The 18,832-nt window shown below is 39.5% G+C and overlaps 1 long non-coding RNA gene across 3 annotated transcripts; it reads left to right on the forward strand.

The window, feature by feature from the left end:
• The first annotated feature begins 6,625 nt into the window (after positions 1 to 6,625).
• On the forward strand, positions 6,626 to 14,547 carry LOC109144699. 3 transcript variants are annotated; one of them, XR_005604016.1, is made up of 6 exons: positions 6,626 to 6,861; positions 7,237 to 7,331; positions 7,880 to 7,944; positions 8,596 to 8,708; positions 9,360 to 9,592; positions 10,628 to 14,547. It is a non-coding gene; the product is annotated as an uncharacterized LOC109144699 (long non-coding RNA). The 3 variants fall into 3 exon arrangements; XR_005604015.1 differs by lacking the exon at positions 10,628 to 14,547 and having other exon boundaries at positions 9,360 to 10,390; XR_005604017.1 differs by lacking the exons at positions 7,880 to 7,944; positions 10,628 to 14,547 and having other exon boundaries at positions 9,360 to 10,390.
• Positions 14,548 to 18,832: the final 4,285 nt, after the last annotated feature.

Consider the following 18,832-nt stretch of genomic DNA (forward strand, 5'->3'; position numbering starts at 1 on the left):
AAATTCACTGCTACAGACTGACATTGATTTTGAGTGTGCATAAGAACATGGAAATGCTTGGGGAAACAGTGATAAAGGTTTTAAAAACAAGTCTAAGTCACAACTAACCAATGAAAATACAATAAAAATTCATCATGCTTATTATTCTTACATGCAAATATACTTGGCATCTTCATCTTTTTATTTTATTTGCTTCTATAGGGAAACAAATGAACAGATTTGCAGTAATAGTAGGCCACAGAAGAATCACAATCAGAATTATACTTCCCTTTAAAGCTCCTTGGTGGCCATTTGGAAACATATTGCTGTTCACGGGGTGGAAAAGGAGAAAGAAGCATAGGTTTGTGGGTATAAAGAATTTTTAAAGGATTTTAAAAAGAGGAAAACTTCCCTCAACCCCGATTTCATTACTATTTGTAAAGTATTCCAGGTTTTTCTTTTGAGATCATGTCCTGCAGCAAAACTGTGAGAAGTTGATGACTAAGATGTCTAAAATAAGACAACTTTGAACCTCATACTCTGAAACCCCACACGTTGTTACTAGATTTGTGCTTGGCTCTTGTCTCTTTAAAAAAAAATCACACATTTGAAATCTCCTTCTAGTTGTGTAAACTCTGTCTGGGGGTGAGAACAGAGGGCAAGGGAAGATTTCAAACAACTAAATAAGAAGAAAAATATTTACAGAATGTAAATCCTTTCGGCTTTTTGACTGTAAATAAGGTGCGGACTTTCAAATGTCAAACCTTAAACAAAAAAACTGTGTAAATTTGAACTAAATCATGCACTGGTATCCTCTAATTAGTGCAAATCATAACTTTATATCCATTTTCTCTAGTATAGTGGTACTACAGGAATGCAAGGGTTGTGCTTTTGTTCTTGAACAAGGTTGTTTCCATGTTCGTGAATTTCAAAAGGACAGTCTTATTTGACTGTAAGAACATCTTATTTGATGTTCTTGCTAAATGGGAGTGTGGTACTTGTAACTGTTTATTCATGCACTCTGCTACAGTGGTGGGTGTACCAGCCTTTATTTTTTAGAAAGCAATTAATAATCTGAGGAGCTTCAGCATTAAAATTATAAGATTATCATGTTTCCTGGTTGGGATTCAGCTAACTTGAAGCTAGCTCAAGAAAGAGGGGAAGGCATGCAGATGATGATTCCTCTCATTTTCTTTAAGCAGCTCTGGCATCAGTCCTATCCTGGAGAGAGCAGTCCCACCTCAGTGCTTCCAGAGACATCCTAAGCTCCAAGCAACATGGGACAACTGTGAGGTCATTAATGCCAGGTGGCAGTAATCCTATCCAAAGTCCTGTCCAAATGCTATCAACTCATCCAGCTGAGGGTGCAATAAGTAGTAAGGGGAGCTAGTACTGGGCTGTGTTTCCCTGGCAAGCCCAGGTCTGTGGCTGGGAATCCTGAAAGTTCCTTTTGCCAACAGTAAATGTGACAGTTTACTGCTGTATACTCACTCTTCCAACCTCCACTCTCCCCTGCACTTTTTTTTTTTGTAGTGGCATCTGGCCTGGTACTCTTGCGGGGAGTAAGACAGAGCTATTTTATTGAGGGATGAAGGGAGGGCTGAGCTGCTTGCCTCTGCCTGGCATCAGAGAAGTTGTGGGTGCCCTATCTCTGGAAGCATTCAAGGCCAGATTGGATGGAGTTTTGAGCAATCTGGTCTAGTGGACCGTGTCCTTGCCCATGGTAGGAGGGTTGGAACTAGAAGATTTTTTAAGGTGCCTTCCAACCCAAGCCATTCTATGATTTTATCACTCAGTGCCCTGTGCCCCATAGCAGTTCTGTATTGCTGTCACTGCTGCCCTCTGTGTACATCCTGCTTGGGGTAGTGCCTGCTGCCTGATCCAGAACTACTGCTTTCCTGGCCTGACACAAGCACACCAGTGTGTGACCCTGGCAGGGTAGGCCACTGTGATGAGGCCACATGCCAGCTCAGCCATGTTCAGTTTTCTCCATCACTGTGAAAGCTGGGGGCAGGTAGCATTTTTGAGCACTCCTGGCCAACTGAGGGCAGGCTGTTTCCTCCAAAGGAACTTTTAAATACTTTTTACATTACCCTTCTGCGTCCTAGTATTTCAGGGAGACACAGGCTGGCCCTTTATTTTTTTCCCCCACACATCCTACAACAGTTCTCTGAATTGCTTTTGCAGCCACAGGCTGAGTGGTAAAGCAACCACGGAGGGTGGGTGTGGGGACACTGGTATTTCGAACTTTGCCAGTGTAATGTCCATGCAAAGCAGCCATTTTCCCTGTAACTTGCTTTCTAGAGCTGTGAGAAGAAAAAATTCCCAGGAATAGGAAGTTGGAGGACTTCTCTTTTTCCTCAAGGAAGGAGGACAGAGGGAACTCAAAAGAGAGAAATCTCCAAGAACATGGCTTTGAACCACACATGTCCCATCTTGCTCTCTGGATGTTGTTCAGTGCTTGTGCTTTCTGCTCACCTGAAACTCTGACCTGCAACATGTTATAATCTCCTCATTAACAAGCAGAAGGGACTGTGCTCTTCCAGTTTTACACCTGCACGCCTCATTTGGAATAGCAGTCATGTGGTGATTAGTCTAAGTGAAGTGTATTTTAAAGTGGCTGATATGTTCTCTAGTGACAGGCCAAGCAGCTACTTTTTATCACTTATACCTAGCTATCTGCAGCCCATGTAAACTGCCATGCACAATGCTCTCTTTCCTGTGAAATATATTATTATCTCCTTTAACTCTGTGTAAATATCTTCACTTTGTGCCAAGTTATATCTACTAACTCAAAGAAAAACTTTGCCTCACCTATGCTGTGGTAAAGTCTTCCTTTCTAATATCATAAGAAAAGAATCGTGAATTTGCCATCAAATTTATATTAACAGGGATAGTATGCAAGGCAGAGCCAGTTACAGAGCCCTCCACACTCTAGGCTTATAAATTAATCATAGTGGACTCCAGCGATGTTTTCCCTGTTTCAGACTCATTGTTACTAGTTTTATTCCAGTAGGTGGTGCTGTGTTGAAATCTAAATAAATTTCAAATTTTATGTTAATCTATATGCCTCCCTTGAAATTATTATCAGATTATGATTCATGAAAATTCTTATGCACAATCTGAAGAAAATGTTCCTATTTTGAGCAATAAAAATAGTTATTGCTAGAGGATAATTGTTGACTGCTCAGTGAGTTTTAGACTTATTTGCAGAGGGGTTTTTGCGTTTTGGTTTTGTTTGGGGTTATTTTGTTTGGTTTGTTTTGGTTTTTTTCCCCAGCACTTGCTGTAATCATGTTTTTAAAACCAAGCAACACAGGCTCCCAGGAAAGGAACATTCTGTGTCGATGAGACCCATTCCTTTATGTTACTTGTGGTTTTGTCATGCAGTCCTTGCACAAATTTATAACAACTGATCTAAAAACAAGTTGTTCCAAAAACCTGGTGCTGGAAGGATAAGGTATCTCATCTCCATCCTAAATTTATTCATGTCTTTTTTTCTCTCATTGGTGTCTATTAAAAAATGACATTTTCTGTCCAGGTCTTTGATTTGCTTAACATGACAATGCAAAACTCTTTTAATCACCTTTTCTATTTTCAGCAGTCTTTCACTATTCCTTCACTACACTGATTCAAATTCAAACTCATTGTTCTCAGACAGAGAACGGAATGCTTTATTTCACACTGTGCCAGTCTTCTACAAGGGAATCTTGCTAGGTAATACCCTTGTATGTCTTAACATCACATCTTTTTTTTTTTTATAAAAGTATCTCTCTGCAAGTTCCTTGTCACACTGGCATCAACTTGAAGACCAAGATCTTTCCATCTCAGTACTTGTTTCCAGTTGACGAACACTTCAATTATGGGATAAGTTCCTGATGGCAGCTCCCATGATTCCCTCTGCCAAACTTCATTCTGTTGCAATGTCATATCCACAAGTTCTTCCGGTGTGTTTCCCTGGTCTTTCCCAAATTAGTGAGCTCAGCAGGTTTAATCAGAAATTTTCACCTGTACGCTTCTTTCTATTCTGTCTGGGGCAAAAACTCATTAAGTTGTGTGTGCCCCCCTTCACCCCCCTAAATAAACACAAGATGATGTCAAAAGTATTTCTTGCAACAGAATCCTTCCAGCTGAAGGTTTTCATCCATTTCTTTTGTTGTTGTTGCCCTTTTAGCAATTACTCAATTATCACTCTTCAAAACTAAAATCTATGTGAGTTAGTTGATTTATCTGTCAAAGGAGGAGTAGGAACATAGAAATACCCAAAGTTCCTAGTGGACTACATTTTTGAGGCTTTGAAAACTGTGGTTTGTGTTGGTTTTGCTGGTTTTTTTTAAATGAAAAACTCGTTACCTCTCTATAGACTTGAACTGTTTTTCCTGGAAGTTGATGAAGGTTTTGTCATTGATTTCAATTGTACTTTAGGATTTGATGCTGTCTCCAAGGAAATAAACAACAATGACCAAATGAGTAATGTTTAATGAGATTTTCTATGCAGTTATGAACACAAAGAGCATTAGATGCTTGATTGCTCTTGTTCTAAATTTTAAAAACTCAGTTGCTGTCTATTTGAGTCTTAGAGACAAATAGATATCGCCTCTCAGCACCATGTTTTGAAAAACAGACATGAAGAACTATCTTTTGCAATTAGGTAACCAAATTAATCTCTGAAGTTTGTGGGAGGTTTATGTACAAGATCATATCCATGTTGGTTTTTTTGTTCCATGTTGCAACAACCTGTGCAGTTTCCAATGACATCAATATTTCCAAACACAACTGCTTTGGCTTAAAACCTATGCCTGTTTTTATTTATTAAATTTTGCATTAATAGGATTTTATGATTTTTTGAAATAATTAAATTTTTAATACATTAAATAAAAGTAATTAATAAACTTTTGAATAAATGAAATTAATTAGTTGATTTGTGTTTCTACCTCTGAATACCATATTCTTAATTTCAGATGTAAAAATGACCAGCAGTTTTAGAAGTTTTAAACGGCTGGATAGCCCAAAACATACTTGATCAAACTATTGAATAAGGATCTTTTAAAAAGTAGATGTCCTTAGGTATCTTTAATAAATAAAACAACCAAGTTGCTCTGAAATACCCTAATACATAAATTTTACAGTTCCAAAAATTCACTTTCAAGATTCTGCCTCACTAAATATCATTTTTCATCATGATTCAGTGCTCAGTACCTTTATGTATGAAACAGCTGCTCCTCTGTTTTGTCTTCATTCCTGCAAAGACATAACATTTTCTCTTCCACAAGGTACGGAAAAATTACTCTGTTGTCAGCATAATTTGGACTCTCCTGAATGTTTCAACGATGGAAAGAAAAACTTATGCCTGTAGTTGTAACAACAAAAGAAGTGGATTTTGTATTTCTGTACAAAATTAATATTTTCCAATAACAACTTAATGCAAAAATAGTAATCATAGGTATGTAAACACCAAAAGCATGCTAAAAAATCTGTGGGCTGCAGTGTATTATGTCTGACTGATGTAGGGATGGGAAAATAAAGAGGCTTAGAGGATTTCAGTCTCATTTCTATCCATTCACAGTGAATTACCCAAAGATCTTTCCTCTTTGTGCATGCTGAATAGGCTGCTAGATGCAGTATTGCGTGAAGTGTCACAGTCTCCCCAGAGAAGGAATTTGGGAGCATTTGCCTTCCCTGTACTGGAAGGGGAAAGAGGCCAAGAGCACTGCTGGGAAGGGGATTGCACCTATGGGCAGTTCCTCATTTGGTTCTACAGACTTTCCGCCCTCAAAGACTCTAACTCAGCTGAAATAATTGGAAATTAGCAGATGAAAGAACTTTAGTTATTGAATCAATATCTTTGGGAACCCCTGTTCAATTTGAAGGCATCCCTGTATGTATTCTTCCCAATAGATAGCACTGAAAATACCACAGTGGAATTCTTTCACCTACTACCCCCAACACCAGAGTCTTCTCAAGTCTCAAAGACAAAACCTGCCTAAATGATAGAGTATTTTGTGTGAAGGGAAAACATAGATTTTTTGATTGCTCTTCATTTGATTTTCATCCAAGCTCACTAAAAGCTATGCTAAAAACCAAAGGAGTTCTCACAGCTAGCTGATTTGATTTTCATAGATCAAAAGCAGGAAGCTCCCAAGGGTCCACAAGCTGGGGCAGAAATGTTTCTCACCCACTTGTGGATGTTATCATTTGCAATTCACATTAGGTTTCCAGCATGTGACACCACCTTGTCCTACCCTGATTGCATCATTGCTGGTGTGTGGAATGGGAAAAAGACTGTTCACAAACCACCATTCCAGAAGAAAATTGTCAGCATTCCCAAAATATGTTTATGAGCATTAATAGGACTAAATTTAATGAATCACAATAGCCAGAATTGTGTGAGCAAAAGGGTGGGGCTTTGAGAGATCCCGACAGTCAGATGAATCAGAGGTTGGATTCACCCAGCCTTTTTGTTTCCACAAACATGAGAGATATGGCAGTGCAATTATTCCCACACTGTCCTTTGGACTAGTTGTATTCTGTGTCCTGAAAACCCTCACATCAGGGCTGAGTTCTGACAGATAGCCACGTGGAGGAATAAAGCACTCCTAGATAAGTCCATGCACAAGCAGACAAAGCCACTGTCGCCTTACTCCTGTGCATTGAATATGCATCCTGCTTTGTATTCTTTCTCACAGTTTTTGCAACCCATCGAGGGTGGCACAAACTAGCTGGAATAACTGGAATGGATAAATATCATCAGCTTGCTAGGACAAGTAAAAATCTCATGCCTCCCAAGAAGGGCTGCAGGGAGTTGGAATGCAGAGCTTCATTCCAGATCTGAAAAGAGCATTTCCAGAGACAATATCCACACAGAGCCTTGCATATTAATAAGTAACACATTTAAGATAATTGTGGTCAGATTTTTTGATTTCAATTTTAACAAATGGTCTGTTTTATCTACTCATAGGAAAGAAAGAAATTATAATGAAAATATCGTCTGAACTTTATTTTCATTTGATATTTCTTTATACTTCTTGTATATTACATAGTTCTCAGATAATACTTTTAATGCTTTGCTCTCCTAAGGCATTGGTTAAGGAGCATTAATGATAATTTTCATGTTTTTCTAATATAACATGCTTACATGCATGTTTGCACTGCTGCAGATTTGTTCTGGTTTTGCTTGGTTGTTCAGTGGTTGAATTATAACAATTTTTTAACCAGGTCCATGTGTATAATTCTCATGTATTTTGTATTCTTCTTCAGCTAGACTTTAATTAAGATTACTTGAATATGGGAAGTAGCTGACTGCTGGCAGATGAAGTAGTTCCACTCAAATCGACCTACTGTGTCAAGGCAGGGTAAGCAAAAAGTAAAATCTTCTCCAACTGTTCCTTTATCAGCTGAAACTAAGACACGGACATCAGAGAAATATGCATATCTGAAACTCTACAGTAATGGAATGTACAATGAGTCTAAGAGGGATTAAGTCATGCCTTGGTCATGTCCTTTTTTCCCATTGAGTGTGAATTTTGTGTGCATAAAACAGAAAAAAAGTCAAGCATCCTGAGTGGTGTAATAATGATGTGCTGGCAAATCTGGCAAATGTTTGTGGTTTATAGAGCCTCCTTCCCAGTGTGATCATAAGTGCGTCCCCCTGGAATAAAGCACAGAGCATAGGGAGCACTGTTTTCAATGCAGACTGATAGGAAAAATAATTGAGAACAAACCCAATTTACTTCTCTCACTGCCAAGTGTAGCTTTTGTATTTTTGCATCTCTGTGATGTATCAGTTATAAAGAACAGTAATTAGGCAGACAACTATGGACATAAATCTTAAAGTGATAGTGACAATGCTAAAGTAAGTTACTTTCATTTAGTAATATAATCATCACTCTTCTGTCATTAGGGTCACTGTGACAGGAAGAAAACAAAAGCAAAAAACTCCACTGTTTAAAAATCTTGGGGGAAAAGGTATGATGTCTGTTTTATGAATGAATTTATCTTAGGATTTCTAACTCCCCCCTTTTTATTATTTCCCCCTTGAAAAAATAATCAAATAATAAAAATCCTCAATAATCAAATAATAAAAATCCTCAAAGTAATTCTAAACATGTCTATTATTCCAGATGAAGGGACTATTATTATGCAGCCTGAAAAATTTTGACCATTTGAATAAGTGTGATTTTAAACTTCACATGTAAGCCTTCATTTCAAAGAGGGGAACTAGATGGAGATTTTTTAAAACACAGGTTTATTGACAGAAGCAGAATATTTTTGTGTGGGAAAGAATTAATTATACAGAAAATATAGTCACTTCATTCCTCCATAGGTCTCCTGTAGGAATTTATGTCGACATTGTTGTAGTTTTTTATAACACTGCTATAATTCTCCTGGTCTATTGCCATATGTAAGCAAGTGATGAGGAAGAGTGCCTCCTAAACTGCCTTAAAATCAATTCAGAGGTGCCTTAAAATCAACTAAAATATCCATTAATATTTGGTGCTTCTGAACTATGGCACGTAGTACCCTAAATTAACAAGATCTGTGCCTGAAACATGGATAACATTTTAAAATATCCTGCTCCTGGATCCTAACATGTCTTTTTCTTTGGTTTCCTAATAGTCTCTGTGTGGATGTGTGGATTTCTTTCAAATACTGTCTCTGAAACAGCTGCCAAAGGACTTGCTGCACATCACATCAGATCCTCTTGCCATCATCAGCTCTCCAAATCTAAAGTATGTCTAGTTAAATAGTATTTAAATAGCTCATAGTTTATTAAAAACTGGAATTTACCAGGACAATGAGAACTTGCAGTTTAATTAAAAAGAAAAAAAAAAAAAAGGAAGAGCAAGACAACCCTCAATCACAAAGCCCAGCAGTGCTGGACAATGGCTATCTCTTCCTGTCCTGAGAATAGACACATCATAGTTGACATTCTTGCTGTCAGTGACCCCCTCCTTCCCATAAGTAGGGTAGGATATGTGCATTTGGACTGTGTTGTGAAGACCAGTGGGGTTTGCCACCAAGCCATACAATCCTGCTAATGCAGGCATGGGACAAGGCTGGGTACCACATTGGTGCACCTGGTCCTTCTTCACTGTCTAAAAGCCAGGTCATGGGGTGTCCTGGGGAGGAAAACCAAGCTCTGTCCTCATCTAGTCTTGGCTGTCTGCTGGTCATATGGTTAAGAGAAGGGGTGATCCTAGTCAATCTCTGATGAAATCTTTTTTCTCCAACAGGACTATAGCAGGGAAAGACAAGATTGGTCTCCTCAGCCCTTGTGACTTACTGTGGGGACAGTGGTGTTAAATTGGCAGTGGGGGAAATCTCCCAGGAATCAGAACAGCTAAATAGGAACCTCCTTAAGTGAAATGCTTCTCTTGCAGCTCCAGCAGCTAGAAGAGATGGGGGAAAATTAAGATCTTCTCTAAGTATGCAAAGGGCATCCAACTACGTGAAGCATCTGCCCTGGCTGCAGCTCTGCACCCAGGACACAGTGGGAGGAAACATCAGCAGATGGCTGTGTCACTCATGGATCCCAAGCCAGCAGCTCCAATATGTGCTGAGCCTTGGCACTCTCTCCCATCTGTTTCAGAGCTAGGCTCATGGTGAAAACAAGGTATGACTTCTCAGATGAAATACTCTTTGTATGTCTTCTCTACAAATAGAGACCAGTATATGTTGTGCAGGTTATTAAGCGACCATAGGATTTATACTACGTTGGTGACAGGAATTCATTCCCAGTGACCTGAAGGAGGGCAAAAAGAACACATTTCATAACTGTCAAGCATCAAGCAATATTTTTCCTATAAATGCAACTTTTTTCCCTTTTCTGTCAGTTTCAGACAAAATATCAGGTTATTTGCATAAGTTCAAAATGTTAGTGCCACTATGTCTTAAAGGGTTTGAATAGCTCTGATGAGGAGAAGAGTCATTCCAGTACTTCTGAGCAGAGTGCAATGAAAGGATATTGAGAACAAATGTGTTTCTCAAACTAGTCTTTCTTATTTATAAATCTGACTAATGCAAGATACTGTAAATTAAATTAATGTTGTGAAATCAATTGAAAAGAATATACAAAGCTCTACAGCTTTCAAACACTGCAGCTGAAATAAAGATCAACATGTGAAAGATTGCATAAATGATTTTAAAAGTAATTTTTACAGCTGAGTGCTTTCAATATTCCAGTTCTATAGAGATAATCTGTATATAAAACATGTTGGATATTCCAGTACTGCATATCAGTTCATAAATAAGTACAGTAAGCATTGCAGCTATAGGAACAGGGTACTCTTTTTTTCCTGTGGAGAGTCAGATGAATCATAGGAGTAATAGCTTCATTGTTTGTGGTTTGAACTTTTAGAGTCAAATCCTGTACCACTGAGATCAGAAGAAGCTTTGTCTATGTGTTTGGGAGAATTAAATGTCAAAGAGATTAAAAAAAAAAAAAAAGCGATATCTGCAATCCTTATTTTCTGTCTGGTGTTTTAAAGATTTTTGTTTGATTGAGCTTATGATGCTGTCACAAAAAAAAAAAAAAGAAAGAAAAAAAGAAAAAAAGAAAAAAAGAAAAAAAGAAAAAAAGAAAAAAAGAAAAAAGAAAAAAGAAAAAAAAAGCAGCCAGCATAAAGAAATATATTTCTATTATCCTTAGGCATCTTTCCTGTGGATTGCAAAAATTTGGTTTTGTTTTCTCTACGTGCCTCAGCACTTCTGGTTCCATCTGGAAGTGGAGATCAAAGCACTGCAGTCCCACAAGCAAGCAAGCATTTGTCTCTTGAACTGCACTAGGAAGCACTGGAAGGCTGACAAAGAATTGTGCTGCTGCAAGGCTGGGGCCAGAGTGCCGCAGAGATGCACAGCTCCAAATTGCTTCAAGGGACACCAGATCATGTTTTGGAAGGCAGATGTTTAGGTGAGCTGCACAAACCTACCTGGATGGCTTATGGACTGGTTTTGTACTTTCTCATAATACATGTGTTGTTGAAGGAGAGGCCCCTTTTCAAGCAAACTATTATAGCAATCAGACAGAAAGCAGAGGAGAAGCTCATTCAAGTTAACTGGCAACATGCTGTGCACATTATGAGACCTCACTTTCAGTAGACTCATAAATTCCAAAGTATTTTGAATGAGACTGTGTTGAAGAACAAAGCAAAATGGGCTGCATTTAAACATGATTCCATTTCTGTTCTTCCCTTCTCAGACGGTTGGTAACTTCTGAATTAGATTAATTACTATAGTTTCTGGTTTGCTGCAATTAGTCTCTGTCCTGCTTTCACATACACAGTGTGAAAAAAGGTGAATCCACATATGTAGCTGTCCATATCACCCTGAGTGTCTTTGTACATGTATGTCTAGCTATAGATGTGAATCTGTCTTTACAGAAGGAACCAAATATGAATATCCCTTTGATTTTTTCTGGGAACACTTTGGAAAATATTTTAAATATGTACTTAGCTGAACTTGCACATTGGTTTGTGCTTAGGAATACAGAGTACATACAGACAGCATTACTCTTGTTGATCCCTTTTTAGCGATATAAAGAAACATGAAATATAAGATATGAGTACCAAATTATATTTTGAGAGTCAATCACTAATTTACCTCATCTGATAATTTCAATTCCCTTGCTCCAGATGCAAAGATAAAACACAAAGTTTTGCCTGATTGGGAAAGAGAGAACTGCATGAAAACCAGCTTTTTCACTTCACTTAGGGTTTGGATTAAAGTTACAACTCTGAGCTGAACTAACAGCTTCCAGCTGCCAAAAGGGGGAAGTCTTGCTCTCTGCACTTCCCTGCCTGAGCCTTTCTTTCCTTAGCCACCAATCAGCCAACCCTGCAGACAGTGCTGGCATCCCTCTGACCAGGAGAGAAGCTAGCTTAATCCCTGCCAAAAAAAAAAATCTTGTTTTTCTTTGGGAAGGGGAAGGCACCCCTTTTTTTCCCTTTTTTTTTTTGGCCATTTTAGTGAGTCAAATGAGCTTCCTCGGCAGGCAGAGAAGTGCTAAAGCTGGCTGCTGGGTAGAGAGGATCTGAGAAGATGGGGATGAAGAGAGTAGATGAATACCAGGGAAGCAGGGTTTCCTCCCCCTCTGTGGTGCAGAACCATGAATTCCATTTTGGCTGTTTTAAAAAATATAACCTTACAGCACAAAGCAATCAGAACAAACAGTTTGATCCAAACCCTGATTTTTGCTTATATATGGCTTTAGCACCAAGACAAATTATTAAAGTCAGATCTTTCAAATTTCTTTTACATGAGAAAGACGTATTTTTTCTGAAATGATTTTTAGGTTTTTATTTTTGAATTAAATTAATACAGAGTTTCAGATGAAATATCATCTAGAAACTTAACATTTGAGTTCAAATGCATCCTCTGGTATGTGCACATATGAGATTGCAAAGAAATTTTGGGGTGGGGCAGGGGCTTTCAAGATCTTTGTAACATTTACTTTCCTCTCCTCTGCTGTTCTCTCTCTTCTGATTCATTTGAATATGATGCTGGGTCCTGGATGAAGGCTAGCTTATGAAGTCCAGCTAAGAGTTAGTCTCTTTCCAGATAAAACAGAGTCTAAGTATCTGCTGATCTTGACTGGCTATATAAATCCAAAACTACTCCAATGAAATTGGTCAGCTGAAAGATCTGGCTTTCCTGATTCTTCTCTGTAGTATGGTAACTTGGACAAACCCCTCAGGACCAATCCCTCTCTGTACTGGATGTGATACAAGTATGTAATGATGGGTATGAGAACTCATGACTGCTTTTCTGTGAATTTTGGCTGCTTGAAGTGAATGTCTACACTCAAAAAAATTGGATTAAAAAAAAAGTTAATCCAATCTCCAGACTTACCTGTAGTCTAATATAAAAAGAACAAAACTGATCTGTCTGAAGAGATTCTCAGTGGGGCATGTCGTAGTAAATTCAAATTGGTGTTTGCTGAGCCCTTCTGGCCCTGAGCTCTGGCACAGAGAAACTGTACCCTGCCACAAGACATGGTCTCTGTAAAGGGGTGGGGGAAGAAAGCAAGTGAAGACGTGGGACTAAAAACATTTTTACATTGTTTTGAAACTGAAGTGAGGTGATTATTAAGTTTTCCATGAGTCATTTGGCATTACTAACACAAAATTTTATATAGCACTTTACTCTTTAGTTTACCCTTTCTTACTCTTCCATACCAAATTTTCTGTTCTCAAGTAATATAAGTCATTTAACTCAAAAATGGATGCCACCAGGAGATTGACATCCTAAGTCTGGCAACTTTTCCTCTTGAAAGGTTGGCTGAGATTGCATGCCATGAGAACAAGGATTATAGCTTCCCCCCACAGCCATGGCATAGCTCAGGGTTCACAAAGGCAGGGAAGGCAGGGAGCTGCCTGTTACAGAGCAAACCTCCACCACTGCTGGTGATGGTGTGTCCTGCCAGTACTGCTGTGCCAGTGACAGCACTCGGCAGAGGCAGCACAGGTACCTCCACTTTTTCTCTCCACTGTTGCTGTTGAAGAGCCTTTTGTGGCTCTGTATGAGCATACTATTTTCCCTAGCTTAGATATCTACAGGATCTCTCCCTTTTTCTCAGAATCTCCCTCTCTCTCTCAAGGCTGGCTCTTTGGATGCTGCAGCACTGCTGGAATCTGTCTTCCAAGCATGCAACCCCTCTTGTCAGGAAAGAGTTTTAGCAAGGCTCCCATGAGTGATGCCATATCCTTTTCCTGCTCCCAGGCTTTTTCTTTCCCACTCTCAAACCAGACCTTTACAGTTGAAGAGCTGGGCATGGACAGCCCCAGCCCCCGCTCTCCCAGAGGCAGAGCCTCACTGGGTGGAAACCTGCAGTCCTTGCTCCAGAAGAGGTTTCTGGCTGCTTTCTAATCCTAGCCTGCTAAGGATAATGTCCAGTGTCCCTGGTTGCCATCTCCTTTATCTTCTTAGATCCCACAGCTAGGAAAGAGATGGGAGAGTATTGTGAACATGATAAGACAGCGAATTTCATTTAGTCCAAATACATCCAGACGAGGCTCTGAAGAGCTTGCATGGCAGCAGGACCAATAGTCCCATCTGTCAGTTCATGGATGATAGGTAAAGGAACAGTGATTCTTAAGTTCTCCTGATGGCCTAAGTATATCAGGGAGGATTTAAAATATGTAGAAAAGCTCCTACTCTGTTTTAGAGCAACAGATACAATTGGAAAGGACAAGTTTTTCTGGAGCACATTTGGATAGTATCAGTCCTCTTGATTGAAGGGGATTGTGCATTGTTTTGTGTAACCAAACTACTGTCACCATATGAGCTGGTGTACTGGGCTGAGCTAAGAGAATTAATTTTCTTCATAGCAGTCTGTATGGTGCTGTGTTTTTTGATTTGTGACTCAAACATCATTTTTAACACACACATTTTCTGTTGTTCCTGAATGGTGCTTGCGTAGTACCAAGGCTTTCTCTGTTTCTCCTGCCAGTAATCAGGCTAGAGATGGGAAAGAGATTGGGAAATGACACAGTCAGACAGCTGACTCTAAGGGAATATTCTGTACCATGTAACACTGTGCTCAGGAACGAAACTGGGAGAGAGTTTATCAATGGCTACCACTGAGTGAGGTGGTGGGCAGTTGCTTTTGCATCCCTTGTTTTTCCTTTTTTTTTTTTTTTTTTTTACACATTAAAATGTCTTTATGTCAATCCATGTGTTTTCTCACTTTTACCTTTCTGATTCTATCCCCCTTAGCTGGCTGCCAAGGTTCACACACAACAGCCGGGTAATGAGTTCTTAGACCCTTACAACTCCCTACGAATGTCTATGCCTCTGTTACTCAGAGACTAGACTGTGACCTGGCTCCAACAATGGCAGGGATGTGCTGGTGGGAGCATACCTGATGCATGTTTGTGTGGAAAATGTTCAAAAGGGCTTATGTCATCCAAAAGTGTTTTAATACATTCACACTTTTCACTGCATAAACTGAACTGGAGCCATCAGGATAAAAAAAGAAGTTCTGATGGGGGAAAAGGCGACATAGGAAAAGGCAGGCATATCAGAGAAAGGCAAACCAAAGTAATGCAGAGTTTCTCTGGGGAGCTATAGGTTGGCCTGTAAATTTCTGAGTGACGATTTCAGAGTTAAAGGTAATGAGGGAGTCTCTAGTGGTTCATTGACTGGAGAAAGAAATTCTGATGCCTCTTTCATTGGACAACTGAGACCAAATAAATCTGTAAGTATGTCTTATGCAGGACAACAGGCCACTAAGAAAAAGGAAGCATCAAAGTATCTTTTCTTACAAAGATACTGGCTGTGACATGGAGCTGTGGTAGGTCGTCTTTCCCTTTGCTGCTAAACACAGCCATTTGCTAAGAATTGGATGCTGGGAGGCGATTGCGGGCCCTTCATGCTTTAGATATATCCAGACTCACCAATTAACTTCCCCAGCAGTTTGCTGCAACAACTAAGCTTGGAAAATGAAGCATTTCCTCATCTAAGCAATGCTTAGGGAGCACACTCTGCTGATGATTCCACCTGCCAGGGAGTGACATCCGTATGTTGACAGAAGAATAGAGTTCACAGAAATTTCGAAGCTTCTGTCAAAGCTGTTTTTCTCTTTTCTGAAAAGCTGCTTTTCCTCCCATCCACATTCTTTGCACAATTGCTTCTCAGAACCAGGCCCCCAACAAGGTATTGTTTGAAAGGGATAAACATAGCAGGGCCGGATTGTTAAACATTTGTCAAGTGTTTGTGATATTTCACAGCTGGCATATAAAATACCTTGTGGAAGGGCTGAGCTTAAACCTTGTTAGCAGTTCTCTGTGGAGTGAAAAAACTCTTTTTGTTCAGAATTTGGCTACCTCTTTTTGGTCACAAGAAGATAAAATCACAGACACTCAGGGAAGGTAATTTGTCATTCTTCTGCTCCTTCATCCACACTCTTTTTTAACTCTTGACCTCTTCCCAAAATGCACACCTCATTCTTCAGCATCTCTCCCATCTACTCCTGCTCTTACTCTGCTCCAGGAAAGAGCTCAGATCGCACTAAGGCACCCTGAAGGACAAACCCAAGTATAGTCAAGAGAAATGAAGCTCTCCAGCTGCTCTCAGCTGTTCTCAGTTTTGGCACTGCACTGGTGTTGACTTTGAAATATAGATAAAGTTTTGTTTCCTTTTGATTTGTCTCTATTTCTTCAATGTCAGCACTGGCAGATGCATGCTCTGCTTAGTCCCCTGTTGATTTTGGAGTCCTGTCACCACATTCACTCACATGGATTGCACCCAACAGTTCACAGTGCATCACTTCACAAAGGACAGGTGCTGCCACTGGCTTTGTCCTGCTTCTACACCTTTTCCTGCATGGGGAGTAATAAAATTCCCGATAAATTGAGTAGCTCATCTCCTCCTGTCCTCAGTGGTTGTAGTGTCAGCTCCAAGTGCACATTGCAAGGTGGCAGGTATTCCAAGAGCTTTTACTCCTTTGCAAGATCTGTGCTTAATGATCAGACAGCAAAATCCCTGCTCTTACTCCGTTTTTTGTGGGCCAAGAACAATCTGTCCCTAAGTCCTCTCTTGTGTTTACAATTTGATAAGATAGACTATTAGATGGTCAAAAAAGGCAGTTTCCAATGTGTGATGTTTCCAAATAGCTGGCACATGGTGCATCCTCTGCCAAAGTGTGCCTACTAGCCTGTTAAAAAAATGAATCATGAATATGAGTGACTTGAGAATCAAATATTTATGGTGGATCTGAAACAAGAATGTCCAGGCCTGCTGCCATGCAGAAAAGAAATTGTAAAGCCATTTTTGTTGTTTTGGGTTTTTTTATGTTTTCATGACTGGAAGCCCAACAACATACAGTAATTTAACATCTGGGATTTGGCACGAGATAATGAATACCATGAAGGTTTCTTCATAGTTTCATTAGCAGCAGTAGCAGCAGGAATGCTGCAGAGTGAGTGGTTTCCTTCTTCTCAGCATGACTGCTATTATTGCCCATAAAAATCTCTAAAAAAACTGCAAGGAGATAAACCTAAGACACACTTCTATTTTTCAGGCTGGGCAGGAATCTTGTGGTATTTTCAGTGGAAATACTGAGACAAGTGTTTTCAGAGGGATTTCCATCAGCCTCACAAGGACAGGAACATTGCTCTGGGTATTTATCAACAGAAAAAATAAATCTGAATATCTATGCCAGTCAAAGCACTTGGCACTGGTCTATGTTAATCCGAGGATCTGTGTTTGAGGGGGATGGAACTGACACCAGATGGATTTGCTCACCATTAGCACTTGTTTGCTATTCTTGACAACACAAAGAAGGCAGAGGTTAGGTACATAAAAAGTCTAAATTGCTGTTCATTTGGACTACATGAGCTTCCCTCTTTCATTCAGCAAAACTGGCTTTCTTTTGCTGCTTCTCAGCTCCCTGGCAGAGCATCAGGGTGGCTGATAGGCCTGGGCCATGTACAGAGGCACTGGCCCTGCAAGACGCTGTGTGGACTGTGCCCTTCCTCCCACCTCAAGCAGTCTGGGAATCCCGCAGCATCACGGATCCCATTACAGCAGAAAACAAAACAGAAGGCTCAATCTTCAGCTCACTCTGTGTCTCATGTAGGAGACTGATGGCAATAGAAACATACCGATGGACATAATGCTGTTAATGGAAACAGAACAGTAGGACAACTGGAAAGTGTTCTACCACAATGAAGAAATTTGCAAATTGTTTACTGTTGTCTTGTGCTGCATGATCCTGTGGTATCTTGGAAATATATGAAACAAACAGAAGCTTGTCTTCTTGCCTCTTTTGGAAGGTTGCTTAAGATGTATTCTCATTCTGCCTGTGGCTCCAGGGCTAGGGAAGGCATTCGCAAATGGCTTGTGTCATTTTAACAGGTGACTTACTTTTCTCTAGATTTACTTAGAGGAAAGCCTTGAGAAATGCAGCCTTTGAATAGGATAATACTAGAGGAAAGTCTACTTCCTACAAAGAATATATAGCTTTCCAAATGGCCTCAATTTAAAAGAAATGAAAAGGGAATATGGTCTATTTGCTACAGCATGAAATTAATGCCAAGGTAATCCTTTCAATAAGGGTCTATATATCTTTCAGCTAGCTTGGACCCAGCTTTCTGTCAATGTTGTCTATTTGCCAGCATCCTGTGAAGATTACAAGATATATAACACTGAAAACTTGTAGGAAATTTTGGAGTCAGAGTACACGCTTTTCACCTTTCCCTGTCAATGCATCTGGTCTGGAAGTCTGTGTGTTTTAGTTAGCAATAGGTTTTCTGGTGTCTAGTAAGGTAACAGCTTCAAGTAAAACCTTTCCAGCTGTTGAAGTGTTCTGTCTATTACCATCTGTGGATTTTCTGGTGCTCAAAAGCAGCTGAGTTTTTACAGTATCATTTACCTCAGTGGAAATGCTAATAGTTTTGGGGGCTGGCTTTTGTTTTGTTTTTGTTTGGTTTTAGTTGTCCTGATGGGCTTCAAGCTTTTAGGACCCTCACTGAAATGTTTTCACCTTAAAACCTCTATTGACCTCCTGAGTCAGTCTAGAGAATAAAAAAGGATTGAAGAAGGATAAAGGCATGTGATTTATAACTAGGCAATCACACAATCACTTAAGCCTCATTTCCTTAAGAAACAAGACTCAAAAGTGCTGTATTTATACTTGGTATTCCATAGTTGGCAATACACTTTCAGCTTCCTGTAATGCCAATATTAATACATTTTAAATTTAGTTGAAGACTCTTTCCATCTGTTGTCCTTTCCTAAATATTTTGTGTTATTTCATTTCATCAAAAAAACACCCCCACAACTAATCAGTTCAATATCCACATAGATACTTTTTTCTAAGCACATCTTAGAAAAAAAAAAAATCTTTTTCTCTTCT

This window comes from Corvus cornix, chromosome 3 (assembly GCF_000738735.6).
Source record: "Corvus cornix cornix isolate S_Up_H32 chromosome 3, ASM73873v5, whole genome shotgun sequence".
Classification (NCBI taxonomy): Eukaryota; Metazoa; Chordata; class Aves; order Passeriformes; family Corvidae; genus Corvus; species Corvus cornix.